The 12,610-nt window shown below is 35.2% G+C and overlaps 1 pseudogene; it reads right to left on the minus strand.

The window, feature by feature from the left end:
• Positions 1 to 8,146, minus strand: part of LOC122204557 — a 70,078-nt pseudogene extending 61,932 nt beyond the window's left edge.
• Positions 8,147 to 12,610: the final 4,464 nt, after the last annotated feature.

A 12,610-nucleotide genomic window follows, 5' to 3' on the forward strand; every position in this document is an offset into this window, starting at 1 on the left:
ATTTATTAGGAAAAAATAAAGTCTCAATTTTTAAAAAATGTGTAGTTATTTATTTTGAGAGAGAAAGAGAAATGTGTATGTGCGAGCTAGGTGAGCAGGGGTAGGGGCAGGGCAGAGAGAGAGAGAGGGAGAAAGAGAATCCCAAGTAGGATCTGCTCTGACAGCAGGTCTCAGTCCCACCAGTTGAATGACCTGAGCTGAAATCAAGGGTCAGAAGTTCAACCAGCTGAGCCGTTCAGGTACTCCTAACGTCTCAATTTTCAAGCGGTTTATATTCAAATCTAGGAGACAGACATGAGAATGAACAAAGTAAAGTAGAAGATGATAGTATTATCATAGAAATGACAGCAAATTCTTAGGGAATGCTAAGGAATATACAAAAAAGTCATTGGAGGGATTAGATCTTGAGAGATGATAAAGATTTTGCATGGTGAATGTTGTATCTGGAATATATCATCACTTGTTCTTCAGGTAGAGATTTGGTTTGACATATATTTTTAAATGATGTTAAGGAAATACTCATGTATTCCCTTAAAACATTTTTAAAAAATCAGGAATGCTTTTTAATTTTACCAAGTACATTTTGGGTATGTGTTTAATTAATTAAAGATTATTTATTCTTTGAGCATTGCAATTCTGGGGTGAAACAATTTACAATTTACAATTTTGCAATTTACAAATTGCAAACAAATATATTTACAAACAAATATATTGCTGAATTCTGCTTGTGAAGTTTTTTTTTTCTTTCAAAACACCATTGAGGTATATTTTACATTCAGTAAAATGTGTTTATTTTAAGTATAAATTTTGACTAGTCTAGTTAAAGGATTATCAATTTCATTGATCTTTTTGAAAAACCAGCTTTAGATGTCATTGATTTTTCTCTATTGTTTCTCCATTTTCTATTACATTGATTTTAGCTCTGATCTTTTTCTCTTCTTTATTTTTAATTAAAGGACAATGGACATACAATATTTTATTAATGTCAGGTGTACAACATAGTGATTTGACAATATATACATTACAAAATGTCCACCACGATAAATGTAGTCACCATCTGTCACCATATAATATTATTGACTATAGTCTCTATGCTGTACTTTTCATCCCTGTGACTTCTTTATCTTATAACTGGAAATTTCTACCTCTTAATCCTCTTCACCTATTTCACCCATGCCCCAACTCCTCCTCCCCTTTGTCAACCACCAGTTTGTCTCTGTTTTTATGAGTTTGTTTCTGTTCTTTGTTTGTTTTGTTTTTTTAGATTCCACATATAAGTGAAATCACATAGTGATTTGTCACACTTATTTCACTTAGCATAATACTTTCTAGGTCCATCCATGTTGCCAGGAATGGCATTATATCTTTCCTTTTATGGCTGCATAATATTCCGTTATATGTATATGTGTGTGTGTATGTATTACATCTTCTTTATCCATTCATCTCTCTGTGGACACTTAGATTACTCCCACATCTTGGCTATTGTAAACAAGGTTGCAGTAAACACAAGGGTGCATATATCTTTTCAAATGAGTGTTTTCTTTTTCCTTTTGGTCAATACCCAGAAGTGGAATCAGTGGATCATATGGTATTTCTATTTTTAGTTTTTTTGAGGAACCTCTGTACTGTTTTCCATAGGGGCTGCACCAATGTACATTCCCACCAAAAGTGCCCTAGGGCTTTTTCTCCATTCAACCCTGATCTTTGTTATTTCCTTCCTTCCACTTATTAAGGACCTATTTTTCTCTTAATTTTCTGGCTTCCTAGGTAATTTATTTTAGATCTTTCTTTCCAAAACAAACATTTACGACCTTAAAAACACCTTTAAATACTGCTTTAGCTGCATCTTACTGATTTTTATATCTTGTCTTTTCATTACCATTTACTTGAAAATATCTTATAATTTCCCTTGTGGGTTCTTTGTTAGCCAAGGTGTATTATCAAGTGTATTGCTTAATTTACAAATACTGGGAACTTGCCAAGTATCTTTTGTTCCTCAGTATTTATTTTAAAATTTATAGACAGTAAAAATCACTCTATTGGGTGTACAGTTCTATGAGTTTTGATAAATGCCTTGAGCTATCTGAGCACCTCCAGCAAGCTACAGAACAATTTCATTACCCTCCCCAAATTCCTTTCTGCTTACTCTTTGCAGTCAATGTCTCCCTCCACTTCTACCCCTTTTCTCTGTGGATATAATTTTCTCATTTTGAGAATTCAAGACGAATTATAGCCTTGGTTCTCTGCCAGCTATTGGATTTCTACTTTGATCCAAGCCTTGGTTACCAATGGGCAAATACCTGGACTGTGATTTTGGTATCATAATATTCTAGTTTCCAGCTCTACCTTTGTTTTACTATTTTCTCTGTCATCTCCAGTTGCCAGTTGAGTGATTTTAAACACAATTTTGGTTATTGTATATTTTAGTTCCAAAATTTCCATTTGGTTCTTTTTCATATTTTTAATTTCTATCATGAGACATTCGTTCTATTCATTTCAAGACTGATCATCCTTATTTATTAGGGCATGGTTATAATAACTGTTTTAAAGTTTAAAGTCTTGAATTAAATCTGTGTTGTCTCAGGGTTGGTATGTGTGTATTGTCTTTTCCTTTGACAGATATTGAAATTTCCTGAGGTTTTCTTGAGGTTTTACTCTGCCTAGTATCCCCAACATCTTCTGCCTCCCAAGCACTCCTCCTTTCCTGGTCTTCTGGCTAAAAGGTCACGGCTTTAGTTTACCTGCTTTGTTACAGATTTCTTGAAGTTGTGTCTCTTGAGACCACGAGGAAAGAAGGTAAAGGGGAAAAGGCAATGGGGATTTTTCACATGCTTTTGAGACCACATTTCAACGGTCTTAAGAGAAGAGTTTCCATTCGTTGTGGTTGTGGGTGCTTGTCTAGAAATCACTGCCATTACTGTCACCACTCCATGGATTGGCTGGGCTGGAAATGAGAAATAAAGAAAAAATCCAGAGGATTTCTTTCACTTTTTCCACCTTTTAGAGCCCTTTATTTCCTGTCTTTGGACAGAACAGTCTCAAGTCTTCTCTTGAGACCCTTTCTGTCTATACCTGGTGCGCATTTCCAGCTTTTGTGCTGTCTATGAGTTCAGGCTAGGAGATACTTGAGAAAGGAAAAACTCACTTCTGGTTCACTGACACTTCTAGCTCTGGTTTCCTTTCCTAATCTACTTGCTACCATTTGCCTTACCGGCTTTTAACATAGATGCTCCATGAATCGTCTCCTGGGTTTTAGTTGTATTCAAGGTCATTACAAGGGTAGAGTGTGGTTCATTTTCACTGGAATTGGAATCTGGAATCATTTTTAAAAAACAATGAAGGAAGTCAGTGATAAAGAAGAGAGACAATAAAATAATACAAAAAAATGAAAAGGGAGCTGGAAATGCTCATAAAATAATGAAGAAAGCAATAAGTATGGAAATGAAAACCATTATCATGAAATATAGTTCTTTCTATAAATAGATTAAATTTGGCATCTGCAAGTAACTAAAATTGAAGGATTGATAAAGGGGCTAAAGGACATTGAAGAACTTGACAGACACTATGTGGTAGCTATAGCTTATACATTAGTTTGAATTCTTATTATTGGTGTTGGGAAGGAGTACTACAAGGAAAACTGGAGGTTTTGTGTATCCAGTGGAGGCAAGAAATCAAAATTGTGAAATCAGAATTTTTTTTTATTAAAATGATTCTATCTTTACTGTTTTGTGAGATATAGGGAAAGATTGGTTATAGAAAGGAATTATCAAATGGAATTTTGAAGACCGTCTTATATTGATAAAGTATTGAGAAATAGTTAAAGTAGATTTAAAATTTAGGAATGCATACAGATATTTGGCCACTGAATAAATGACTTATAATTATCAGAGAATGTTTATTTAGTTGTGGCAGCAGAAGGTAGAGTTAGAGATAGCAATTTGCTTTAATTCAAATTAGCGGAAGTCTTGAATTTAATTTGCTTCCTTAATTGCCAATAGAGTTGATACATATATATATTTTTAAATAACATGCAGAAAGAAATTCATAGCTTCATTCATCTTGGCCATTATTTCTTTATCTTGGACACAAGAGAGTGTTCCCAGTCATGCCAGAGGGCTAAGACTAAGCACAATAAAGGTGTTTTTTTTTTTTTTTTTACCTTTGTAATATTATCAAAATTAGAATACAATCTATCAATTGTTAATTGTAGACAAAATGAATTATGTTTTGAGTACTCATGGTGTTTCTGTTGTTGGTACTTTATTATTGCTTCTAGGATTTCATTCCCCCTTTTTTTTCCTTTTGGACTTTGAATCTAGACGTTCTTTTCCTATGCATTTTGTTTAACTTTTACCCGTGTCTACTGAACTGATTTAACTAAGTCCACACAGCTTTTAACAGTCTTCTTTCTTTTTCCGGTGGCTATTTCCTAAGCACTATATCTTGCTTTTTCAATCTTTTGATTCTCTTTGGAATCACGCTTAATCTATCCTCCTTGCTCCCAGCTTTCCTGGCAAACGATCTCATGTTTCTTAGGGATAAAATAAATCGTAGGCTCATATTAATTGCCAAACTTTTACCTCTGGATGAATGACATTATGATGCTTTTAAGACTCTCAGATTTGCCAAACGTTCAATGTAAAATTATCCTGCAGTCGGAATGGAAATCATCTTTAGGGAGAATTCTATATGTATGTGTGTCTATTATTTATAGAGTCTGATAATGTTTTACTTAAATGTATGTGTTGTATTAATGTATTGGTAAAAACTAAGGTATAAACTTCAATTCTCATGATATAGAAAGACAGAGTGGCATAATAATAAAACAGAAAGGAAATCCATTGACCTGGGTGTCTAAATGCTTGCCTCCCATCAGAATCAACGATCATTTCCCAAAATTAATTTCTTTCTAATTGTTTCTTCTAATGTATTAGGTTGGCATTGCCTAGGTCTTCCACACACAGATTAAAAATGGTCAACCATCACAATTCCAATAAACTTCGATTTCATTGTTCTATACTGAGCAATAATGTACTAATATGATCTATGATGATTCACCAATCAATGGGAGGCAGAGGAAGGTGTTTTAGTATGGCTCTGACTTGGATTTTTTTTTGATGTAAAAAATAATATTGAACACCGAAAACACACACACACACACACACACACACACACACACACACACACACGGTTCTTCTTTCCCAGGCTCACAATTTAAGGACTTAAAGAAATATTGAGAATTAAACCATTACCTGACATAACTAGTTTTAATGACTAACAGATAAATTGGTTTGCCCAGCCAAAAAAAAAAAGTACTTAGAAGTGTAGGAAATAAGACACATGTTGCCTTGGTTCAAATTCTAACTCTGTTATGAATTACTCCAATGTGTAATTTAGTCTAAATCTGTTATGAATTACTTCAATGTGTAATTTAGTCAAGTAAGTTACATCATCTCTTTACATGTTTAAAATGAGTTTGCATTAGATAATTTCTGCAGTTATTTACATCTCCAATATTCTATAATTCTGTAAAACATGTTATCAAGTGTTTGAGGGGATTTTTATGAAATATCTTTTTTTTGGATAAAGGTGTACGTTTCAGTTTTTATTTCATACTGCAGTTTAATTTAGTATTCATATTGATGAAGTAATTTTATATTCAGGAAAATCTGTTTACTAGCCAATAGCTGGGATGCAACAGTCTTGGGAATAAGCTCAGTGAAGTCATGGCTACACTTAATATTATTTTATAAAATGGATTGGAGGTGTAGACAAATTAGAAATCTATTTCAAAATTCCAGGTAAAAGTAATTGAAGACATGGCCTAGGGCAGTAGCTACTGACACAAGTAGGAAGGGATGGATGTGAAGATGTGGGAAGAAGACTCACTAATTTCTTTATTTAAGCCACGGGTGTATACTTTAAGAGGAATTGGTATTTAAAGAGAGTACGTTTCTGGTTTAAAGTTATTAGCATATCTTATGTTCATATGTTGAACAAAACCAGTATGCTGATATTTTAAGTTCTCATTGAGTATTGATTTAAATTTATGTAGAAATCAATATCAGATTTCTTGTAGTTCTTATAATTGTCACTGTTACTGTGGTTTTCTATGAGGTGGTTCCCATCCCATGGGATAGTTCGAAAATTTGTTGGGATGACCTTCATTGTGCTAATAATTGGAGGTGGTACCTACTGGCATTTTAATGCGTGGTAGCAGGGATACCAGATGCCTTTAATGCTCAAGAGATGTAAACAATACGTTGTACTCTTTCCTTCACAACTTTCGAATATTCCATACATTAATGTACATGGAACACCTGTTCATAATTTTTGAACCAAGAAACAAACTCCAAAACAATTTTGCATATTTTAAGCATAAATGATTTTTCAGGAATGCTAGTATTGTGAAAATTGGAAAAGGCTGTACTTTGTTTTGTTCTTTACCTAGAGTTTATTAATCATTTTAGAAGAGCGTCTTACTCTCTATAATGCTGCTCATGATACTACAACACACCTGACTGAGTCAGTCTGCACCTGTAATTGTCACATTCCCAGTGATTCGACACATTCTGCACATATGTTCAAGCACTCTACTGCTGTAGCCCAAACATTTATATTGAAATACATGATATTTTAAAATACATTACTTTATATCACAATTATATTGCTTTTTAAAAAAAGTTATGTGTGTAGGTAGATTGCATTATCTATGAATTTCATTTTAGGAGGGTAAAAGTAAGTTAAATGCTTCTTATATAAAGGGGCATTGAGTCTGATAGGGTTCAGAACCACAGCCTTAAGGTACAGAAAAACTTCATAGCATTTTACTGGTGAAAGGAAAATTAGAATTCAACCTATGTAGTGGATAGACCACTTCAGGGTTTGAAGACTTGAGTTCTGATACCAGGTCTGACATGAGTCAGATTACTTCTGCAAATTGTGGTTTGCTTATATGTAAATTTTAAAAGTTAGGATGACTTACAGTGGAGGGAATAGACTTTTTCTGTGTTGCTCTGAAACCAAAATAAGTAGCTAGAAAATACAAGGAAATGGAATATTAACTAGCATGTGGATGAACCCTCAAATAATTAGAACTATGCAAAAATGGAATTGACATGCATTTAAGGTATTTCAAGCTATGTCTGGTTACCTATTTGCTGTGGCTGGTATGTTGGGAAGAGGACAGAGTCAGGAAAAGCTTCTCAAACAGAGATGCACATCAAAGTCATTAAAAGAGCTTTTATAAATCAGCGATTTATAATGGATGTAGTGACATACAGATATTTCTAGAGTGTCATGTATGATTCTGGTACCCATTCCAGATTAAAAACAAGGGAGTTAGATTACCTCTGATATTTTCTTCAGCTATACATTGTTTTCTTACTACCGTATAGAGAGTTACCTCTAATTTAGAAATCTTGTTTTAGAGACAGCTGAATGGTCTCTCACCAAGTGGTAGTTAATTCATAGATCTCATGTAATTGTAGATGTAGTAAAATCTTAGAAGATTTAGAATGATTTTAGAAGATTAGACGATTTAGAAGATTTTCTAGTCTGGGTTAAAAGTAAGAATTCACTGATATGACCAGGAATCCAAAAGAAATGTTGAAACTTATGGAGTTCCATTATTCAGGCTTGCTCTTCGATTTTACCATTTATTCTGTAAACCAGTCTTTCAGATCATCATAGCCACCCATGATCGGCTCAACTCACAATGAAGCCACTCTCTATAGTTCCATGATACCAAGTCTCTGAAGCTGTTGCCTACTCTTTATTAAACATGTCCTAGTCTTATTTTACATTTTTAAAAAAAGTGAACTGAAGTTATTCATGGTTTACTAGCTGTGGGTACCAGCAAGGTCACATTAGCAATTATTGCTTGAATCTTATTAGCCACTGTTTGTGTAATAATAGGAGTCCAGTCCCCATTTCAGAGCTCCAAGTTCTTCCAAATACTTTGGGGTATCCCTAGGGCATGACAACATGCTGCAAAGTGCGTCTGAGCCATTGCTCACCCCTGAATGACTTCTCCCTCAGCTGTTAATCCCTGTTGCTCACTTTGGTTCATTGTGCCTGCTACCATCTTCACATAGGACATTTTTTTGGGGGTGGGAGGAAGGCATTCTTCAGTATCCTCTGGCATTTTCGTTCCTTTGGATATGCATCCTTTCTGTGAGACTTTACTGTGCTATCAGAGTCAGCTGTAGATGAGACCACATCATTCATACAGGAGGCTCTTCAGCCTTCCTGTAAAACAAAGCGTGTATGGGTAGAGCAGTACTACTTACATTACTCAGCAGGTACATTCACATCTGAGTTCTGCCTTGAGCCAGGACCACCCTACACTAGCTCATGTATTTGACCTACGATGGTGAAGTGGGGAAAAAATGAGTGAAGGGTTAGAATAACTGAATTTCAGGCCAGATTTTGTGACTAACTTTGTAAATCTTTTTATTTATGTGACCTTAGTTTCTTCATCTGCAAAATATCAAAGGTCTGGGGTAGATTATCTCTAAGTGCCCTTCCAGATCTAAGAGAGCATCATTGTAGACATAAGCTCACTGACAGAAGAAAACTCATACTATTTTTCTCACTGTCCTCCTCCCTAGCTAGCACAGTGTTTTGTGTGTCTCAGGACCTTGCATGAAAGAGTGATCAAAGTTCTGAACTGTGAGTCCAAAGACTTCAGTTTGAGTTCCAACCCCTGTTTCCAGTGAGTTCTGTTACTACAGACAAATCATTCACTTAATTTGTTTACCTGTACAAGAATGCTCTTGAAGGTGCTTTACATCTGTGGGGAGTGGGGGAAGGTTAAGCTATTGGCAGTATTATTTCTATGACAGTATGAGAAGATATCTCTTGAATTTTTTTTTGTTTGTTTTTGTTTAGCTTCTTACCTTGTCAAAGGATATCTCCAGAGGAGATTTGCTCAGGTATCAGATCTCCACTATTTATCATTGGTGTGAAATCTTCTTTCACGGAGTGGGAGAAGGACAATTTAAAATTCTGTGTTTGAATTATATTTACTTAGCAAGGCTTTACTTTTTTTTTTTTTTCTTCCCTGCTTGTTTTTCCCATGTCTGTCTATGGTGCACTCAGGGGGCTTGCATTAAGCTTATGATGCCTGGCATGATTGATTGTATTTCCAGTGGTTGGACACTTTGCTGGGAGCCGTGGTTATGTCTTGGAAAATCACGCTAATCGAATTTGAAGACACTGATATGCATTCTCAAGTAAGAGCCTGGCTCTTGAGGGTTTCATCTAGGTCAGGCCTTATAAATTAAGTGATGATTTTTTTCCTTAAGTCAGTAAATAAAATTCATCAGTAGCCTTATATTGCCTTCACTTTTCTGCAGCTCAGCCAACCTATGAGTCAAGCAGCATTTTTATCCACTTTAAAGCTAATGTTTTGTGGTAGTTGGCAATCCATTTATTAAAGGCAGAAGACGGGAACACAGAGTAATTTGAGAACAATTTCTGAGATCACTGAAAAGCCAGAGAAAAATAATCTTTAAATGTATATCTTTGAAGTTGTTGGAGAACATACGTTTGCTATAATTTCTTTTGTACAGAAAATAATGCAAAATTTTCTAAAAGCTTCAGGTCAAAAGCAGTTTTAAAATGGCAAAATGATGGTGTCTTTTAAATTTTACTTATTTATTCATCTACATAATTGAAAACATTTATTGAACATCTATTCTCTGCCAGGCACAGAAGGTATGCTAGGAAACTCATTGACACTGAAGTAGGCCAACCTGTATCTGAATCATGTTGGCCACTTATTAGGTAAATGATAACACATAAAGAAAATAACCTTTAAAACCTCAGAGTTTTTGTTTGTTTGTGTTGGTTTGGGTTTGGGTTTTTTTTGTTTTTTTCTTCGATAGGGGTTGGAGAAAACAAAGCAGATGCTGAGCATCAGCCCACAGGAGGGGCTAACAATAGGAGGGTAAGAAGTTGATATTTTCATGTATACCTCCTTCATGGTATTATTGGGACAGTTTTTAAGAAGTATGAAAATTAAATGTATGGTACCTGGATTATTATAGGTGCTTGATATGTCAGTCACTTTTCACTAGTAAGAGATAAAGCTGAAAATATGGGTTTTTTTGACCACATAAGATCATGAATGCTATGGGACTGCTATATTATTAATTGCTGTATACTGGTACAGGGCCTTACTAAGCACTTATGGGTACTGAAGAATTTCTTTGTAATGAATGGTAGTGAATAAATGGGCAATAGAAAGTTATTGAAGATAGAAGAAATCTGTTGTGGATGCTGAAGACAGAGATCTTACATTAGATAACGATGTTGGTCTTGGTGATCTTCATGGGAAATAAATATTTGCAGAACTAGAGACTTAGGGACAGACACCACTTGAGTGTGAACTATGGTTTCTTGGGGAAGAAAACTTAAACAAAGACTCACCAGGGCTCCCAAGCTCTCCTCCCATCAGAGGAGTGCTTGGCTGGAGTATGGTTAGATACTCAGTGGACAGTGCTGCAGGAGAGGACCCCTATTCCTATCCTGATTTACACTTCTGTAGAGAAGCCCAGGGAGGGAGCAGAGAGCACCTGGTCCACATTGTAATAAAGGGAGGTTTTTGGTCAGGAAAGTTGAGCTTTGAGGTTTGTGAACTCACATAATTGTCTCAGTTAGTGTGCATAGTATCACTAGTATTAATGATAGACCCCCCTGAGATAGAGTGCTTGTAGGTACCTAAGGGAGAGAGGAAGCCACCGAGATTGTCCAGTAAATAGGTTGTCTTTCTTCGATGTCATCATTTGTGCTTTGAAACTATCACAGTGTCCTTGATGCTCCTGGACCTGGGATTCTTGGTATTAAGAAGACGACTTAGGTTTGGTTTTCCTAATAATTGTGTGAAAAGCATCAATTAGAGTAAAGAACTGCTGTTTATGGGGGGAATTAAGTAATCTGAGTTTAGATTCAGTTAGGAAGGAGTTCATAGGAAGTCGCAAAGTAAGGGTGGACAGAGCTACTGGGATGTTGAGAAGACATCTGCAGGAAGGATGCTAATGTTGGAGATCCATATTTTGAAAAATGGTGTCCATGTTAAGATAGAAAGAACAGACTGATGGATTTGCCTAGGGCTGGGGTACCTGTCAATGTTAGGAGTATATAATAGTGACTTGGAGGAGACAGAGTTAGGATTATGCGTAAACTTCCTGGGTTTGCTTTAGGTTTACCTTTCTTGAATTAGGCAATTCTCTCTTTAGTTGCTGCACTGAACTGGGGGGAAGAGAATATAAAACATGGATTGGATGCTAATGAGTTCCCCTGCAGGTTGGATTTGTCCTGAGTTATGGGAACTACATTGTGAGTGAAAGCCCAAGGAAATCAGTGATATTTCTACATTTCCACATAATAGATTCAGTATAATCTTGGACATAATTTGTTTCTCTTGGCTAACTAAAGCTAAGCAAAACCCAAATTTCTACTGTCAGACACTTTTTCTCTTAATTATAAGTACTTGTATGGAAAGTTAATTTGTGTGGGTTTAATTTATTTACATATATTTACATTTGGCTCATTAAAATGTTCCGTCTAAGAGTTGTTTGCAACTGTTTGAGCATTTTAAGTCCTTTTGGAAAATGAAAACATTCTTTTTGCCAAATAAGAATAAATTTAGAAACCCCCAAGTTTGGGTTGTAGTTTGACTAGCTTCTAAATATGGGAAAATATTTTATACTGTCCACCAGTACATAACCAACAAATGAAAACAGAGCACCAAACTGAGTGGTTAGTCTCTTTTCTTTTATCTGCACGTGTACCCCCACCACACCTTAAAGAAATCGGTAGACTCCAGGTAAAAACACCAACACTGCACAAAAACTTGCAAGAAAAATGCAAGATGGCTTAAATTGTGAAAACATAGTCACTTGTCAAACATTTGTGAAATATCCACTTAGTACAGGAGATGGTACTCAGTCTAAAGCACCCAAAATTTATATTAAACATGATCCTTGCTCTCAAAAACTTACTATCAACTAAAACTTTAAAGAGTTACTTATTATGACTGTGATACAAATATAAGATTCCTAAACCTCCCTGTGTTATTTTTCTTTATCTTATCATGATCTAATAGCAGTTGTCACTAATTGGCCCCTTCCTTCCCCTTAGCCTGTGTGCCTGGAGTGTTAGATGCATCAAATTATATGGCCCACCATTTATGGTAGATATTATTATACCCTTTTAACAGATAGAAGAAAGAGATTTTGAGAACGTGATTAACTTTTTAAGGGCTGTCTGAATGGAAGCCTTAACTCATTATCATTGCCCTCTTTCAAGTAGTTGAATGAATTAATATATCTTTAGAGTGAGACCTAGGTGATACAGGATTGTACAGGATAATTTTTCATATCTTATCTAGAAAACAATGGTCTTTAATAAGGAAAAAAAAAACCCATGATTGGTAGCCCCAGTAAATCATACAAAAAACAATTTCTTGGTTAATAAATAGAATAGAAACAGCAGATTCATGAAACCAAGTATTTAAAGGAGAAGATAAAGTTTAACTGCTTTGTTTGTAATATCTTAATAAAAATATCCAGTCTGATACCACTGGATGATTTCAGACTACCTC

The sequence above is a fragment of the Panthera leo genome, chromosome D4 (assembly GCF_018350215.1).
Source record: "Panthera leo isolate Ple1 chromosome D4, P.leo_Ple1_pat1.1, whole genome shotgun sequence".
NCBI classification, from domain to species: domain Eukaryota; kingdom Metazoa; phylum Chordata; class Mammalia; order Carnivora; family Felidae; genus Panthera; species Panthera leo.